At 48.4% G+C, this 18,587-nt stretch overlaps 1 protein-coding gene across 9 annotated transcripts in view; it reads right to left on the reverse strand.

The window, feature by feature from the left end:
* The window catches only part of LOC108002081 (bromodomain adjacent to zinc finger domain protein 2B), a 136,191-nt gene that overhangs the window by 90,863 nt on the left and 26,741 nt on the right, over positions 1 to 18,587 (reverse strand). For 5 of the 9 annotated variants that reach the window (XM_062086785.1, XM_062086759.1, XM_062086768.1 and 2 more), the window contains one exon: positions 9,481 to 9,541. The exons of 1 other annotated variant lie outside the window; for it this stretch is intronic. The gene's annotated coding sequence lies outside the window, so the exon portion shown is untranslated. Of the gene's footprint in view, positions 1 to 303; positions 6,785 to 9,480; positions 9,542 to 9,718; positions 10,007 to 18,587 lie in introns of those variants that run through there. 3 more of the 9 variants (XM_062086793.1, XM_062086779.1, XM_062086800.1) reach the window with 3 other exon arrangements.

Below are 18,587 nucleotides of genomic sequence, written 5' to 3' on the forward strand. Positions count from 1 at the left end.
CGAACGAGAGGCGGCGTGCTATATCGAAAAGCGCACGATCTCCGACGAGCGCGGCTACGAGGTACGATAAGAGCGAGAGAAGAGACACCGGTTGACCGGATAATAGCGTGGAACGAGCGTCGCGCTAACCAGCTGACGTTTCGAAGGAATCGTAAGGTGGCGCGTGGAAAAAGAGAGCGAGAGGAGGGAAGAAGAAGGGGCGATGGGATGGGAAAGACGAGGCGTGGAAAGAGAGCGGGAAAGAAGGAAAGAGAAAGCGTCTGAAACGGCGAGGAACGGCAGATGTAAACGAGAAGCTTTTACCTTTAATGGATTCGCCCCGGGGCCATCGAGATCTTCGGGGTTGAAAATACTCGGCGGTAACGAAGTTTCGTAACGAGCGGCGGCGGCGGCGGCGCTAGTCGCGCACACTCGACTGCGCCAATTTAAATTCGAATTGCAGTCGCCGATCGAAAGCCGTATTAAAAGTTGTTTTCGACGGCATGAATCTTCTCCCCCCGACTCGATCCTTGCCAACCGACGCTAAAAATGTAAAGGCAGCCTGCGCTGCCTGTGCACTACCGCGTATATACCCGAGAAACACGCCGCGATCGAAATCGTAACCGATCCAAAAATATGTACGCCGCTGCTTTGTCTCTCATCGCGCCACACGGTTACGCTAATTGGTCGCGCGTCGCAATTCCAACGAAAGATTCGTTAAAGATTCGAATCTGATATACGTTGGATAGGAACGCGAGGATTCTCGGGTGAATCTTTCAACCGTATCTCCTTCCGATCGAATTATATTTTATAGTTGGATAGTCGGGATAACCTCGAGAAACTTGACGATTATCGCATCGAGCGAGTTTACCAGCGTCAAAGCGACAGCCGGCGCGAAAACAACGTACCCGATCAATTAACGAAACAATACGTATATAACGCGATTATCGTCATCCAGCCTCTCCCGTGCCAACAGACACCGTGCACGCTCAAAGCGCATCCGCTCGGCTCACCGTATATAACAACCGTATATCTCACGTATACCACATCCCCAGTAGCGAATACGTACCAACAGCGGAACAGTCGATGAGAAAAGCGCGCGTGAACACGCACGCGCGCGCGTTTTCTGGCAGCGGTTCGTTTTACACGCGTCGCCGTGACGACGACGATAACACCGTAACACCGACACTGTGCACCACCACGTCGTAACAACAACACATCGACACAACCGTGCACGAGTGGAGAAGGGAACGGAGGGAGAACACACCTGACCGTGATCGCGGTTCCGATCGTTCTAACGACACCACTTTTCTTCGTTTCTTCCCTTCTCCGAGAGAGAAGAACTCGGCAGCACGGAACTACGACACGACGACGACGACGACCACCACCACCGCCATCGCCACCACCACCACCATCACCACCACCACCACTACTACATTATCGCACGTGTAACGAGAATAGTATCGATGGAGCCGCGATGCAACCCACTCGAGGTAGGTGGAAAAGGAGGGGAGAAGACAGGCAACGGAGGATTAAGAAAACCGTGGCGCTCGCGATTAAACGCGCTGTACAAGGAAGTATAATAATTGCGTAGGTACCGAGCGACGTTAATGGAACGTCTTGCCAGCGGCTGTAGCGCGATCCAAGGGACAGCGTGTAATAAACGTGTACGGTTTCTCGTTCCCTCCTCCGCCGTCTCTCTTCGTCTCCCTGCACCTTGCATCCTCTCCACTCTCCCTCTCTTTCTCGCACTCCTTTTCTCTCTTTCCGTCACCGATCTCTCATTCCTTCTCCTTCTTCTACTTCTTCTTCTTCTTCTCCTTTTCCTTCTCGCTCTCGGAGATACACAGCGGCGCGATCATCGCGTCATCTTCGTCTATCTCGCACACATTGGTCGCGCACACAACACCGCACTTCCTCTCGGTTGCACTCACTCGCAGGCGGTGTACACACACACGAACGCGACACGTAGTACGGTTAAAAGGCGCAGAGACGAGAAATCGGTTGCGACTGGATTCCACGAGGCGGCCAACAGGCCACAAAACTTGGCCGAGGCTCAAAAGAATCGTCTTCTCTTATTCGTCCCTCTCTCTCTCTCTCTCTCTATCATTCTTTCTCTTTTGGTCAGTGGCGATCGTGCGTCGCGGTCCTCGTAGCGTTCTCTCTCTTCGTTCCCTTCGACCGAGAGAGGATCTTCGTTCGACGCGAACACCTTTCCTGTCTTTTTTCTTCTTTTTCACTCTCTCTTCGTCTTTTCTTCTTCTTTTATCGCGTTTCCTCCTCCGCCCGTTCTACCTCGCCCCCGAACCCCTGACTCCACTTTTGCATTCCGCGTCGCCGAATTACCGCTTAAGGCTGCTCCTCTCCGCGCTGGAGAAATATCTCGGGGGAAGAGGGGAGAGGGGAGAGAGGGAAAGGACGTGGCCGGTGACGATCGTTGCTCGTGGACGCAGAAGAGGATCGACTCGATTTAAAATCAACGAAATCCTAGGGTGGAAGATGTTAATTATAATAAACGATAATTCCTCTTAATTGCTCGTTAACGCCTGTAAATGTTCGACCATAACGCTTTGCAGTGAATTATGATTGACGTTCTCTTACGGATAAGTTTTTTCCTTTTTTTTCTTTTTTTTTTTTTTTTTATAGGTGAGGTAAACAGTACTTAACGTTAAGTACGTTTTTAATTATTCGTTATTTAACAAATTCGTGATACAAAGTATCAAGAAAATATAATTTGTTATGTCTCGGTTCTGAAAATGCTTTACCAGCTTGAGTGGCGCCTGTAATTAAAAGATTAATTCAGTGGTTATATTTTTCTCATTTTCCTACAATTATTTGTCACGTCTCTATTACTTTTTTCTACAAATAATTCGATAATATGAACTCTCGGGGAAACAGGATTACGATATTACACGTGGATCGATCTAATAAAATTATGAGGTAGAAAGTTATTCTCAAGAAGATAATCATATAAATAAGCTTTATTTCCTCTGTAAACGATCGGTGCGCGTTTCTAACCGTTAAAATATTTGTATCCGCTACTTTATTATATACCTTGAAAATAAACGAATTGATCTCGAATTAAGAATACAGTTATTCCTCTCCCCTCTCTTTCTCTCTCTTACGCTCTCTTTTCTCTCTATACATACAAACGCGATAAAACGTTTTTAAAGCAATACTAAAAAGAGATGTATACACACACACACACACACACACTCGCGAATGAATATTCATCCGACAAGCGAAACATTTGAGAAAATCGTGGCCCGTGTAACCAGAAATGTGAAAAACGGTGCAAAAATGTACGGCCACGCGAGCTCCGGGCTAACTGTATGTTAATGCGTGAAACTTGCTCGAAATATAAGAGGCGAATCGGCGGTTTAATTTCCCGTGCCCGGTTACCCGTAATTCCGCCCGTAAAAAGTTGAAAATCAAAATTTAAGCCGACTATTTAACGCGAGCCGTTCTTAACCGCGACGATATCGCGCGACGAATATTCAGACGATGGTTCTCTCTGCCCGCGACGGACTCGAAAAAAAAAATACCGTTATTTCTACATTGTGACGATAACATTTGTCACACAATTTGCCGGTGTCATTACGAATACGGCAATTTGCATTATAAATTATCGACTTTTTCACGATGAATCACGATCACCGTATATGTTATTACGCATCGTCTGGATTCCAAGTCTCTATGAAATCAACAACAGAATTATCCTACGTGTACAGTGTACGATCAGAGACAAAAATCATGAGAAAAGAGCGTAGCCTGTTTCGTATTACCGTGGAAACGAACGAAATAAAAACGGATTTATCGTGAACAGGCGCGCAATTAAAAGGCACTCGTAACTCGCGTCCGCCTGGTGCGTTACTGTAATTTTCGCTTATCGATGGGCCGCGAACAGGTTTGAAAATAAACGAGAAAGAATCGGAACGCGCCGCGCTAAGTAAACAATCGCGCGTATCCGAAATTATCGTACCGGTACCCACTTTCAACGCGCTTCGAAAATCGATGTTTCATCCAGTTTTCGAACGTTAACGATAACGGGGATATTTACGCGCTGATGTTTTGAAATTCGCGCGCTTTTTATCGCCGCCTCCCCTCCCCCTTTCCCGTTCTTCGTCGCGCGAATTGAAACTAAATTGAAAAATTCCGCGAGGAACGGAAACGAGAAAGAGAGAGAGAGAGAGAAATGTTAATCCTTTCGGGTGGGTCGAACACGAAATCGATACGTACGTTAAATTAAATAAATACCGTGATGCGAAACGATTATTATCGTATTCTATAAAATTGAAAAACAATGGAAAGCGTGCAGAAATTAAATAATATTTATCGAATCGAGCCTAATACCCTTCCTTTTTCTTCGTAATAGATGCGCCCACCGACGCTCATTTCGAAGCAACGTTTTCACGCTACGAAGCTATAAAAACCCGCGCGTGCATGTGCTCGAATCTGGATTTTCCCCTCGCGTACCCACCAGGCTAGGGAGGCGGAAAATTATCCCTGGAAACTTCTCAACCGTTGTTTTTCCCTCCCTCTTTTCCGCCACCATCTAATTTTCTCCCACCCTATCACGTCCACCCTTCACAACCCTTGATCCTAGAACCTCGTCGTAACGTGACTATGTAACGCGCGCCTACGTGATCGCCGCGTTTAAAAAACTTACCGATTTTGGATCTCGATGAACCTTAGCAGAGTGAACGATAATAACCCCCCCTCCCCCTCAATTTTACAACGTCTGGCTACCGTTTTATTACACGTTTTTTTTCTTCTTTTATTATTTCCCTACTCTTTTATACGACGTGTAATTTTGACTAATCTATCGATCGGTTAATGAAGAGACACGAGGTCGGTAAGATTGATTAAAAGGAAATGGAATCGTTTTAAATCATCGATCTAACGATTAAACATTTAAATAATTGAACGTGTTGCGCGTAGATACGATCGTTTTATCCGTACACACTCTTCGTTCGCATCCGTGGATTACGTGGATATCATTCGTTATATCGATCTTGTGCTACTTTCAATACGTATAATTCCTAATGAAAAATATCAAAAAACGTTCGTTCGTGCGAGCATCATCGACGCAAATTCGTCGGAACGCAGTTTTTTTCTCTCTTCGAGCTAGGATAGAAAGAGAGAGAGAGAGAGAGTTTCCCTAACGTTCTGGTTAGGGAAGAAGGGTCAGGAGGATGGAAAATTATCCCTGGAAAGCTCCCTCCTCTCTCCCTCCTCTATAAATTTCTCCCTTTCGGATCCATCGCTCGCGTCGAACCTGTCCCGATTGCCGCTTCCTTCTCGTTTTCGTGACGGGCAAACCACGGCCGGTTTCTCTCTTTCTCCCCGGACAGTCGGTCGGTCGGGTTCCATCGTTTTCGCGTGTGTATACGTGGGCAAGGCGCTCGATATTTCAGGCCGTCGCCCACGAGAAACGCAGTTCCTGGGGGCGTGTTCCGCACTGGCATGGTCGACGGTGGCCGGCCGCCGTTACCTCGGTTCGTTTACACCGAACGTAGAAACCGAGTGCTGGCATAATTTCCGGCGGAGACGGTGGCGTGCGCAGCTAACGCCGTTTCATGCGTCCGCAACCATTCCTCTCTCTCTCTTTTCCTGCTTTATACACGGTGTTCCGGATCAAGTGGGAAGAAAGAAGGAAAATTTAAACCGTTGTTGGAAATTGGAACAGAATCGGGAAAGTTTGGGAAAAAAAGTTTCATCGAAATTAATTTTCGCGATAAGCCGAAAGTGGGCGAAAGTGCAAAATTAAATTGTTTACGGGTTAATCGAACCGGCCAGAATTATTCGCCGTTTCATTCCTGTTCCTATTTTTGTTTTGAACGTTTTATCCAAATTTTTATCGTTCTTTGTGAGCGTGTATATTTTAGGTAATCGTTTTGCTTGCAAAAGAACACAAAAATTTTAACTACAAACGTTCGCTGCCAACCATTGGAGGCGAATAAGCGTTAAGAAATAAGTTTCTCCAGAAATGTTTTATCTCATATTAAGGTTTCTTTTTTGTCTCCTCGAGCTCTTTAAATTTTCTACCTGCTCCGTCCGAACACCCTGTATACCTCGCCTCTCCCTCCCTTCTCTTCCCTTCCCCCTTTCCTCCCCCCAACTCCCTTTCTCCCGTACCCGCTCCGCTCTAGTCCGTCTCCCTCTTTCTCCCGTCCCTCGCCGCCTCGCCCCGCAACGCCCGACCGTCGCCTCGCGACTCGTCTCTCGCTTTTAAGGTAGCCCCGCGTATAGTATTCGCGGCTCGCTGCTCCTTCCCAATTAACCCTTTGGTGACACCGCCGCGCTTAGATTAACTTCGCCAGGCGGCCGCGCGTTCGTTTCGTTGTTTCGTCCTGGAGTGGAGAATTTCCCAGAGAAGGCTGACCCACTGAATTGACGAATCTCGTTCAGGTAATGGAAAATTGCGAGCGCGAGTGTGATACGTCGGTTTTGCACGTTTTCGAAGCTTCTGAAAAGGGGAAGGGACGATGACAGTTTTATTTTGAAAAATAATTTCCCCTCGCGTCGTGTTGATATTTTTTTTTTTCAGTTTATTGCACGGTGTATATAATATAGAATTCTTATCGGTGAAACATCCTCCTGCCGCGAGTATCTAGCGTGATCTTCGTTCTTCCTCTATTCTCTTCGTTTCCTTCCTGTTCTATTAAAGTATTCGACGAAGTTAAAAAAAAAAAGGGAGAATTTACTTCGATTAACGAACTGATATTTATACAACTACCGATAAAGGCGATTAATATAATAGGAAGAAGAAGCTTCGATTGAAAACTACACTCGCCTGATTCGAGAAGCCTTCCAACGTGTATATATACGTATATAACTCCTTTAGACTTATCCTAGTAGAACTCGAGAACTAATAAATACTCTTAACGGGCCAGGCCAAATTGAATGAAACTCCGAACTTGATCTTTTCTACATATTCGTCCGATATATCCCCATTCGATTCGACTGATAATTACACGATAATTTATGCAAATATATTTATGTTATGTGGATAATATTTTTTCGAATCCGCGTAAATTCCAAGTGCGTTATCGTAAGGACAAGAAAAACAGTGGGAAGAATTCAAGGTACGAAAAAAATCGAGGAAATCGCAAATCCCTTTCGCAAAGCGAAAATGTTGCGATGAATTCGTTGGACGTTACTCGGAATATCGTGATACCGATCGATTCAAGGTCGAAGAGCGGAGCATGAGTCACGATTTTCGGCTCTTTTTCTCCGGGGACGTATATATATATACACATATATATAAAGACGACCGAGTTATCGATTCGGGTCGCGTCGTGGTGGACGGTGACACGTACGAAGCGCGAATTTTAAAATCGCGGGGCCAACATAAGAGAGGACGCGATTCGCGGAGAAACAAAGGGTAAAAAGTAATGGGATTTGCATTTGGGATACGAAGTGGAATAAAACGAGAAAATGGCGAGAGTTAGGGACGAAAGATAGGAAGAATTCTCGTTGGACGAGAAATTATTTTTCTCTCGCCTCGTTTCTGTTTTCTTTTTTTTTTTCCTCTCTCTCTCTCTCTCCCTTCATTAAATAATCGTCGCGCGAAGGGATACAATGCACGATCGCTGGAACGTTGAAAATTTTATCAAAACGACGATTTAGGAATCAAGCGGAAACAAGCGTGAATCGTTGGTCGAAATAGTTGGCTAATCGGAGGAAGAGGATCCTCGTGCATTAATACGAGACTAACGGAGAGCAGAGATATAAACCGATAAAATTTACTGTAACCATAAAATATTTTACGCCCCTCCAGTCGGTTGAGATCGTACTTAGCCCGAGTTATCTGCGTCATAAATTCGGTGGGAAGGGACGTGAGGATCGTCGCGAAAACCTAACCTTTTTTTTCTCCATTCCGGCCGCTTATTCCCCGATAAAAAGAAAAGCCACGGATGACGGACGTGGGAAGGTGGATACTACGTATACAGGGAACGTGATCGCGTGGTTTATGCGTCGAGGCGTTTTTCTAGGCCTCGAGTAAACGTTGGAGGAAAAGGGGGAAGCGTCCGAGTGGGCTTACGCGAATGTAAGGAGGCAGATAGGGGGAGAAAAATGGAAAGTGGAGGGGAGGGAGGGAGGGAGAGAGCGTAGGTGGAACGGTTCGATCAGCGAGACGAGGAATCCGGAGTCGTTAAAGAAACGCGTCGGGTTGACTCATTCCAAGCGACGAGTTCGCGAGCACGTTGGGCTGTTTCTACATTTCCATGCGCAAGGTGCAGCATGCGCGGACAGCAATCACGGTGCACGCGTGTCCGTACGTCGCGTACGTGTGTGCCGCCTAAGAAACAGAACTGTCCGTTGACGTCATCCGCTAACAAATTATTCGACTCGCGGGAATTCGACGTGCCCGCTGAACGTAATATCGTGCGAATAGAGTATATTTCCACTTTTTCTCTCTTTTTTTCCTTTTCTCTTCATTTCCAGATTTTTAACCATTTATCCGGAAAGACGCGTCGATGGAATTAATTGATAAACTCGATTAAAATTCTTCTTACGTTTTTTTTTTTTTAGTCGACTTTCGAAAGATCGATATAGCTGGAAAAAATAAAGTTAAAAAATAAACGATACGACGCTGTTATTGATTTATAAGCGACGCTTAATAAAAGGAATCTTCTAAAATACTTTCACACAACTTTGTTATCAAGAAACTAACGTCCGCGAGAAACGTTGACGAAATTGGAGAATCGTGTCGTCGTCGTCGAACGGGGAAGGGAAGTTTCCACTTTCGTTAATTGCCGACAAAATATCCTAACATTAATTCGAGCCAGGTCTACGCTCCCATCCCTCGACGCGCATCGATCCGAAATCCAAAACGATCATTGGTGCGTGAAACGACATAATCGAGCTTTCTCGCACAGATAACGAGGTTGCGCTGTTAAAGAAGGGGAGTCTCGTTACTCGCACTCGCGCAAACACGTATACACGCATACGTGTGCGTGCGCGCGCTCGTACACTTACGCGTTTGCGAGAGACGAACGATGAAACAGTAGTCGTAGAAAGGGTTGCCCGAGTGTCGAGCACATAACGTACAAATTATACGTGGCCACGGAACGGGTGATTTACACGCAACAAACGAAGCATGGAAAACCGTTATCGCGAAGTTCGCCGTGGTTAACGTGTTAAGTATCCATCGAGAAACATCTGATAAACTTAATCCGATCGTCTCGCAGCGGTCGTTAACATAAGGATAGTCAAATTTTCAGCGTTCACCGGAGTAGGCTTGGAAACTGCTTTAATCGGCAAGCTAAGCTTTCGTAATACGAATCGACGCACGATTAACAGACCCGTTACAAGATTGAAATTTTCGATTAAAATGTAAAATAGCTACGGTTATGGCCTAATCTCTCGAACCTTGATGTTTATTTGGATAATTGGGTCCTGTATTTCATCGCGAAATTACACAATTACGACCCATTTTCTCGCGGCACTCGAGATACACGATAGATATACGAACGAAATTTCGAATAAACTCACCCTGGATGACGTCGACATCGCGCAGGAACCTCTTAAGGACTCCCTTCGGTCGCTGCAACTCCTGGAATCAAATAGAAACGTGCGCTGAGTGTGCACCGAGTAACGGCGCGATAGTAAATCATAGCGTAGCGAGTGGAACAGACTGGCAAAAGCGAGGAGAACGAGAGCAAACGCGCGTTACTCTTCGCTAAATCTGCTTGTCAGTGTGTTCTCAGCCTGAACGTGTTCAAAACCGTACTTCCATTCGATGATCGCGTCCGTGCAGGTATAGCTGGCTCCATCCTACTCGGACGGAACTCGGTTCGAAAAGTACTCGGAAACCTTCGAGCAAGAGTGTAATTTCCACAATTAGCGCTCGCTTCTCTGTAAGAGTATACTATCTATAAAGACGTGCGCGTTGGGCACGCAGGCACGCGTGTGTAAGCGCGCCTCGCCTTATTTATAGTTCCCGGTATGTCCCGTGGTTTTTAAGGTCTTCGTAAAGTACCGTTCGGTTAGCGTTGTCTCGGTTTAGAGCGCGCTTTAAACACCAAAGCGATATTCCCTGTAATTACCGACGGGGTCCACGCGTGTACGCGAGCGCATGCGCAGACGCGGCTCAGCCAAAAGCCATCCGCGTAGCGCACGTATAACGCGGTATGAAGATTCGTTCGGGCATAAATCTCGTTTACCGGGCACAGTGTATATACCGTACATACACGCGCAGATGTACGAGCACGGAACCGATCCCGAGTCGGCGAACCGTCGATTTGCCGCATGCCCGACAGCGTTACTTTTGTATCGAGCTACGCGACCGCGTAACGCGCCTACACACACATACAGGCGCGCAAATAATTACAACCTTCTAGAAGAGCGGAGCAACGGCGGAGGAGGAAGAAGAGGAGGACGAGGAGGAGGACGAGGCGCAGGTGGAGGTGGTAGTAGGTAGAGGCGGAGTGAGAGGAGAAAGAGAAGCAAACGAGCCACAGTTTCAAAAAGCATCCCACCGATAATACCCATATTCCCGGCCATCGAGACCCGCAGAGCTGCGCAAAATTCCAGACTCGCCGCGTTCCTTCCTTCTCTCTCTTTCTCTCCGTTTCCCATTACGTCTCTTTCTCTTCCCTTCCCTTCCCCACCCTCCGCCCTCCATTCGATATCCTTCTCCGTCGCTCCAACGAGGAGAGCAGACCGCTACCGCTACTGGTTCCCGTGTTACGCGCGGCATCGCCGGGAGCGACGATAATATAAAGCTCGTCGTTCTAGCCGTCGCGGCGCTACGCTGGCGGCGCGCGGCGAGACTCGCGAATACACGCATACACGGGGAGAGCGACGAACACACGAGGCGAAGCAACGACGACAATGACAACGGGAACGAGGAATACGAACGACGAGTATACGAATATACGGCGACACGGTGGAAGAAGACAGACAGCGCATAGAGGAGAGAGACCGAACCGATACTACTACGCGTACCCATCGCGTGCGCCTCCGCTGCTCGCGCTCGCGTTTTCATCCCGCGCGCAACAAACACACGAATCGGCGATATAACGACGTGCATACGCGCACGTATGTGCATGGTGTGCACGTGTGTGTATACGATCGGACAAAAGATAATCGCGGAGAGCTGGCTGTCGTGTCGGCCTGCTCTGGCCGCCTATGCTGCCTGTACCCGCCGAACGTGATACGACGCAGAGAGATCGTAGCAGGCTGAAGGGGACAGTTCGAAGGGGGGACGAAAGCCGAGAGATCGAAAGAACGAAACGAAACGAAACGAAACGAAGAGAAGCGAGAAGTCGGTGGGAAAACGCGAGAAAAGAAACAACTTCTTTCCCCTTTCTTTCTCGTATCTCGCTACTACTCTTCGTACTGGAGAGAGCGAAGAAAGAAGGCGGCGCATAAATGAGAAGAGCATAACCGTAGTAGGTGGAGAGAAAAGGTTGACGGAGGAAAGGAGGAAGAAAGAAAGCATGGGGGCAAGAAAAAGATAAAATGGCGCAGAGGCGAGTAATAGGGACAGAGAGCCGGCGGTATACGTGGGGTGAGTTGGGAACGAGCGGTTTCGTGGGTCGGTGGGTGGACCGGGAGAGAAGCGTAGCGGACCGAGATAGAGCGCGGCAGAAGCGGAGGCAAAGAGAAGAGGAGGTAGAGGCAAGGTGGGATGAGGTTGGTTAGACGGACGCGGCGGGGCCAAGAGACGACGACGACGACGACGACGACGACGACGACGACGACGAACGCGTAGTAGAGCATAGGAAAGGAGCGTAGCACCGGCATCAGAGGCGGAGGGGCGGAGGAGGGCGGGGAGATACGCTCTGCGAGAGGCGCTGGCTGAGTTTGTGAGCACGCGCTACTACTCTTCGAGTTCTATCTGCTCGTGTCCCTCTCCGCGCTCGCTAGATACTTCTTTCTCGCTCGTGCCCTTCCGCGCCTCTGCCGCGCTCTCGTTCCCTCTTTCTTCTTCGTTCGCGGTGCACGTACTATATACGCGGTCTCTCGATCCTCTCTCGCTTACGCTCGTTCTCTCGATTCGCTCCGCGTTCGTCCTTCCCTCTGCCATCCTTCTCGGCCGCCGCGCGCGCGCTCTCTCTCTCTCACTCCCTCGCTCCTTCTCTTTTCTACGTTCGCACCGTCCGTCGCCGAGCTCGTTCGTGCTGCTCTCCCTCTATCCCCCTCTGGGTTCGTTCCTGACACTCCAACCAGCCGCCTTCCCTGTCCCCGTCTCCGCTCTTCTTCCTCGCGACAGCCGCATCGGTTCTCGTTCTGCGTCCGTGTGCGCGCGAGCGTGTACGTGTGGAACCGCGTGGATGTGTGTCAGGGTAGCTCTCTTTCTCGCGTGCACGTTCCACGGCCCGGTTCCTCCGCTCCGCGTTTCCCCGGCCTCGTCGCCCCTCTCGTTCCCACCCTCCACCCGTCTCTTTCTCTCCACCGCGAGCCGCTCCTTCTCCGTCTCCGTCCAACTCACCTGGTCGCTTTCGCGTCCTTCTCGCGACCGATCCTCCGCCGCTGGCCTCCGTTCCGTGGTGTGTCCCGGCGTGCATGAGACACGAGAAAGGCTCGGCAGAGGCGAGTTCGCGTTCCATCGTAAAGCGCTGGCTGGAATTGGTATATCGGGGGATGGAACGCGCGAGCGGGGCTTAAGGGGAACGAGATATGGGCCGTAACGTACCGACACGTTCAAGACGGACGTCGTTCGCGGACGAGATCTGAAAGCATTCCGGGTTGTTGCACCGGAAGAACGGGCCTGAAAGCCTCCTATCCTCTTTCTTCCCATCGCTCTCACGAGGAGCGCCAAAAGTTTCGATACACCCGATAAAAGGAGCCTCGATAATTAATAATAGGAGAAAATGACGGCGTGAGAGACGCCGCGGGGAAGGGATGGAGATGTGCTCGACGAGCGCGGTGTTCCGTGAAAGAGTTTTCGAGAAAATAACGTCGATGCTAAGGTCGAGTTTTATATATATATATATATATATATATAAGAAAAGTGAGCGAGAGTTAATGGTCCGTCGAGGTGGATCGTTAACACGATCGGTGATCGGTAATTGACATTCGCGTGAAAGGGGAACACGCGAGATATTCGAGAAGCGAATTATCATGGAATCTTTAAAGAGAAGGATCGAAGGATGGTTTAATAAGTTGGAAAGAAACTGGAGAACGAAAGGATCGCTGCTCCCTATCGCGAGTGGAAATCGCGATAAGGTAAATGAGAAAAGTAGTAACGAGATCCAGGAAGTCTTTCGAATTTATACACTCTGGGCCGTTAAGTCAACGCGAGAAGTGTTTGTCGTGGGAAACGCGACAGGATTATGATAATTAATCCTGACCACGAATAACTGCAAAATCACGAGAGAAAGATGGAGAGAACTTCTTCTTACGTATACGTGCGTCGATGGAAACGATGATTTCCATAAATAAACAGAGGCGATAAGGCGACCATAGGAAAACGGAAGCGAGAACCGGCGATAGCGCGTTTTTCTCATGATTTCCGTCGAATTATTCGCATTGCTGATAACTTTGATACCTTGGAAACCTCGCGTGCAAACCGTTTTGTTCCGATCACTCTCCCATTGGCGCGAAAACTATCGATGAATCATTGCTCGCCCTCCCCCGAAAAGAGAAAAACAGTGGAAGAAAAAAAAAAAATATCACAGATCAAGTTGATGATCCAATAAAGCTCGGCGGGTTACAAATCGATCGTTACATCGCAATACACACATGTTAACGCGGTTTCTCTCACCAATATCAAACTTATGAATGAATACAACGGGGTTACATGTGCGATCAAAGTTGTGGTGCACGTGCGCACAGGCACGCCACACACAGAGATGTATATAATATCGGTCAAATCGCTTGTTGTTCGCTTGTTAGAGCAATCAGGTTTTGCGCGCGTGCACAAACACGCCGCGTAGATCAGTTTCACGGGCGCATAATCGGCATCGTCCATCCGTTCGTTTCGCCGACCTACGAATATACGCGATAAAGTAATGGGCGCGAAACGACGTGTCGAGTGAAACGAAAAAGTTGACAAACGGGCAGAACGATCGGTCGAATTTCGATCCTGTTACGCAGAGCAATCGCCCCTCCCCTCCGAAACCTTTGATCGTTCTCGCGAATATATTCTGGCGAATACTCTTTACGCGTAATTTCCGTGGAAAGCATCGCGCAAAACCCGTCTTTCGACACTCCGTTACGCTTTTTCGCCGCAACCGTTTCCGCCGCGCTCGCGTAATAACCCGGACATCACTTGCACGACATCTCGATTTCGATATAACCTCTGAATTTTAATGGAAACTCTGATCGTTCGAATATATCGATGGAAAAAACGAAGCGTTTCTCCGTACGTTTCGATATTCGTTTTGTATTCTAAATACGTTTTATTTCACGTATTACGGGGAATGATTGACGGAAAATTAGAAAAATCCCGTTTCCATCCTTCCCCTTCACGTACGATGGAACGCGTGGTTGGTTTTTAATCCTGTTTGTCCATCGATTTGCCCCGACTGGCATCGAAACAAAACAACGGCGCAACAATGCCGCTGCGATAAAGAATTTGTAACCCGAGAAATCCACCCCCGGCGCTCGCGATATATTATGTCCCCGCGGACGAACGGCGGAAAAGAAATATCGCGTAATTTATTTTTATCCCGCCAGTTCTCCGTATATATATCAAAAAAGTCGCCTACGAGGAAACCCCAATTCGAAGGTTTAACCACATCCTGGCACAGTTTCGACCCCCGCGCCAACCCTTTATCACGCGCCTACGACAGCTGTTAATTACGCAACGATACACGCCATCGTTTCATATTCGTCGCGCAAGATTTTCGAAACGAGCGAGGAAAAAATCGGGTGCAACGGTACCGAAATTTCGTTTGAAAAATTTCGTTCGTACGCTCTTTACATAATTCTGTTCACTTTTATATACATACACACGAACAGCGGTGTATAGATAAGACGCGCGGATCGATTGCTCGAGCGTTAAATTTCGTAGAAATTTTCACGGGAGTTGGAAAATGAGAATACTTGGCATTACGGATATTGTGTTTCGCAGAAGGGGTTGTTGAAGGGTCAGCTGCGCGGAAGCGGAGGATGGAGGAGCGTTATCATCGTCCGGGGATAGTTTTAATTCGCGAGGTGGGCGCGCCCGCGGGACGCGATTATACACGGGAGTAAAACACTCGAATAATTGCGCCGCGTTCGCGATGCACAAACGGGAGTAAAAAAGAAGGGGAGGGAGGGGAGCCGCTCGTGCTTTGTTTTACCCGCGACAATTGCTTTCCAATATGAGACAGACGGTCCCGAAATAAATTATTAATCCGTAATGAGCGCAACCTGCCGTCCGTAATTCCCTCGAATTACAACGGGACGCGGTGCGTTTAAACGACGAGACTTTTTGCCGACTCGTCGCTTGATTTATCGTTTATACTCGGGAGGAACGGGACAACCATACACGGCTGCGTTCCATCAGGTTACGTTTCCAAAATAGGAAGGGAGGGGTAAAATGGATCGATCGGTCGGCTGGCCACGTACGAAATTAGAAGTCGCATCGAGCAGCGTACATTTATTTCTCGATATTTCGTCGCGAAAGATGTCGGGGAAAAAGCTGGATCCGACGAGCATGGATGTTGGGGAAATTTTCGTTTATCTCGCGCAACACGGCTTCCAAATCGCGTCAACGTGTCGCCTCGGGAAGCGTGACGGCTCTTTCGCGTCCTCGCAACCGTATACGCGTCCCGCGTAATGCCTTACAGTGGCAATTCGCCGAGTCTGACGAGCCGTGTCTTTGACCCTCGTAAGCTTTGACCATGACACGATATAAACGAGCCGACAGTCGCCGTTTATTATCGTGTCATGGAGGTTTGCGCGGCTCGATAGAATGGTGCCGATCCCCGCTGCCATAGATCTGCCATAAATTAACGCAACGTCGGTAGCGCGTGTTAAACAATCGTACACAAGTTGGAAGAAACGTGACGCGGAGAGAACGAAATGGGAACTTATATTATACCTCGTTCGGGAACCTGTTCGATCTTTCCACGAACTCGAATAAATCGACGAACAGAGAAATTCCACGACCAGAGACCAGATACGTAAGAATCTAGAATTCTCTCTCTCTCTCCCTCTCTCTGTCTCTTCTGATATTTATGCCGGTTACGCGGTATTGGAAACGCGTTATCGACGAACAGATATCGCACGGATTAACACCGATAAATTCCACAACGCGTATATGGAGTTTTCCGCGACGATACCGAGAGCATCGAAATATCTCTCCACAGTGAATATCGGTTTTCGTCCTTTTTAACGACGAGACGTCGCGGTAAAAATCAATTTTCTTTCTTCTGTACAGATCGGTGCGAATGTACGACAGACGCGAGGAACGCGCTTTCGTTTGGGTAAAGGCTTAGAGAGCTCGGTATCGTTTCTTGCCCGCCTCGCGCACACACGCGATACACGGTTGCGAAAGAAGGCGAGCCGGGAGAAACTGCGCGCATTTTTCGGTCGCGATCGCGCAAGAAACGAAATACAAGGCGCGTAATTCGAGCGCGGACTACGTCCCACGGAACGACCTCAAACGGCTCGACTTTTGCCACGTATCGGCGTGCCTTCTACAACGCGGCTGCCTCTGCGTAATCGAGCGAAAATTCTTCGCGTTCCGTCCCGATACAATGGAAGTATATAGCGAATATTCTAATCGTAGAAATATTTGGGAATATTGGAAATTATTAATCGTATGTTATCGTAGAGGAAAAAGAAGCGATTAAGAAGCGTATTACGTATAGCGATGACGTTAAAGAAAGCTTTCGTTCGGGTATATACATATACATATATATATATATATATACGTTGCGGCTAACCACGAGTGATGCAAATGCTACTATTTACACAAAGTGTTCCCTACATACGGGTTTAGTGTCGACACGGCAGAGAAAAATCCCCGCTTCGTGCGAACTTGAAAAGTGTTCGTTTTCCCAATTTTTGAACGAACAGAGATACAAATATCAGTCGTCTCCGTCCACGAATCACTCGATGATTGCACGCAATATTAATAAATGTTGATTTCATTCCGTGATTACGCTTATTCGTTTATCTCGATCTTGGAGGTGTTATCGATAGGACGATGAAATTTTTCCGGAATTTTGCCGTACAACTTTTCTTTTGCTCTCGTGGGCGATTTTAAACGTTAATTTCATCGTTAAATCGCGCATAAACGAGGTTCGCAGTGCACTCGGAATCTGCTCCAACGACCGCATCAATTTTTCCTATCAACGATGAAAGCGGTGGAATCGTCGGATCGGCAAAAATTCTTTATTGATCTCGATTCTGCTCGATCCGAAAGTAAATCTAGCCTCGTCGAGCAACGAGCGCGTGAAAACGCTCAAGTATCGAATTCGAAAATTGAAATATTGGACGCAAGTAACAGTATCGATCCGAAGAAGTGTTTCTGTCCAAACACATATCCTCCTAGAATCGTTCGAAAGGCAAAATTTCGAACATTGGAGTGGAAGAAAGCATTGTTTTCGCGTCGATGAGCGGATACAACAACAACAACAACAATATTAATAGTAATAATAATAACAATAATGCTCGAACGGAGGGAGATGATGGAACGCGATATCACCGGCTAATATTATATCCGACAGCTGAATTGCGATATCGTGGCGAAAGGTTGGCGCAAAATTATCAGCCGCGTCTTATCGACCAGCGGATTCCCGGCGCGGAGAGAGGCCGGCGTGCAACCAGAACCCGATAGTCGTTCGTGGTGGAGAGCGAGCACGTGATCGAGGCAGAGCGCTGAGATCGCGACGGTACGGTAATTTTTAGCGCGTTCGCTGGGGGGAGCCAGTCACGCAGGCCAGTTTGACGACAACCGGATTCGTGCCTCGCCATTATCCACGCATTTGCGAAGAAATCGGTTACCGGCCACACCATCGGACACACCCTGTATCTCAACAACTCTCCCCTTGCTCGGTGTGTGCGGCGTTATAGCGCGTAGCCAGGGGACTATATCGGTATCCTAGCGTGCGTTCAAACTGAGATCAATAAAGCGCTCCTTTATAGACTTCGCTACACACGCTGTACAAGCTTGGCCAACTCTCCCTCTACCTTTCGTTCGTTCGTTCGTTCGTTCGTTCGTCCGTAGTCTCTCTCTCTCGCTCGCTCTCGGGTCGCGCAGCACACACGTAAAGAGTCAGCCTCTGCCACCTCCCTGAAATCGCTACCCACCTCCTCCCCTTTCGCGGCATCAAAGCGCAGCGTTGGCCTGCTGCTACGTAGCAACCCCTCGCCCGCCATCGTTCAAACCCCGCGCTGCTGCCAACTACGAGGCCATAAATAACCGAATGACCCACCGCGAATAAGAGAAGGGAAACGCGACGATCCGGCCACCCGTTACACGTTCCATCCTTCTCCTCATCTCGCTTCCCACTCTCTCGCCGCCTCTCCATTCCCGCCGCTTCGTTATATTATAGAATTATCGGTAGGCCTCGCTCGCACCGATCGCGTAAATCGAATCGCCCGCGAGAACGTTTCACGCGCTTCGCGTGGGACGCGGAAAGTGACCGGTGGGTAAAAGGGCGTGGGACGAGAGACGCGGATATCTTGGAGCCAAGCATTTTTCTCCATCCCGATCT

Source organism: Apis cerana, linkage group LG1 (assembly GCF_029169275.1).
Source record: "Apis cerana isolate GH-2021 linkage group LG1, AcerK_1.0, whole genome shotgun sequence".
Taxonomy (NCBI): Eukaryota; Metazoa; Arthropoda; class Insecta; order Hymenoptera; family Apidae; genus Apis; species Apis cerana.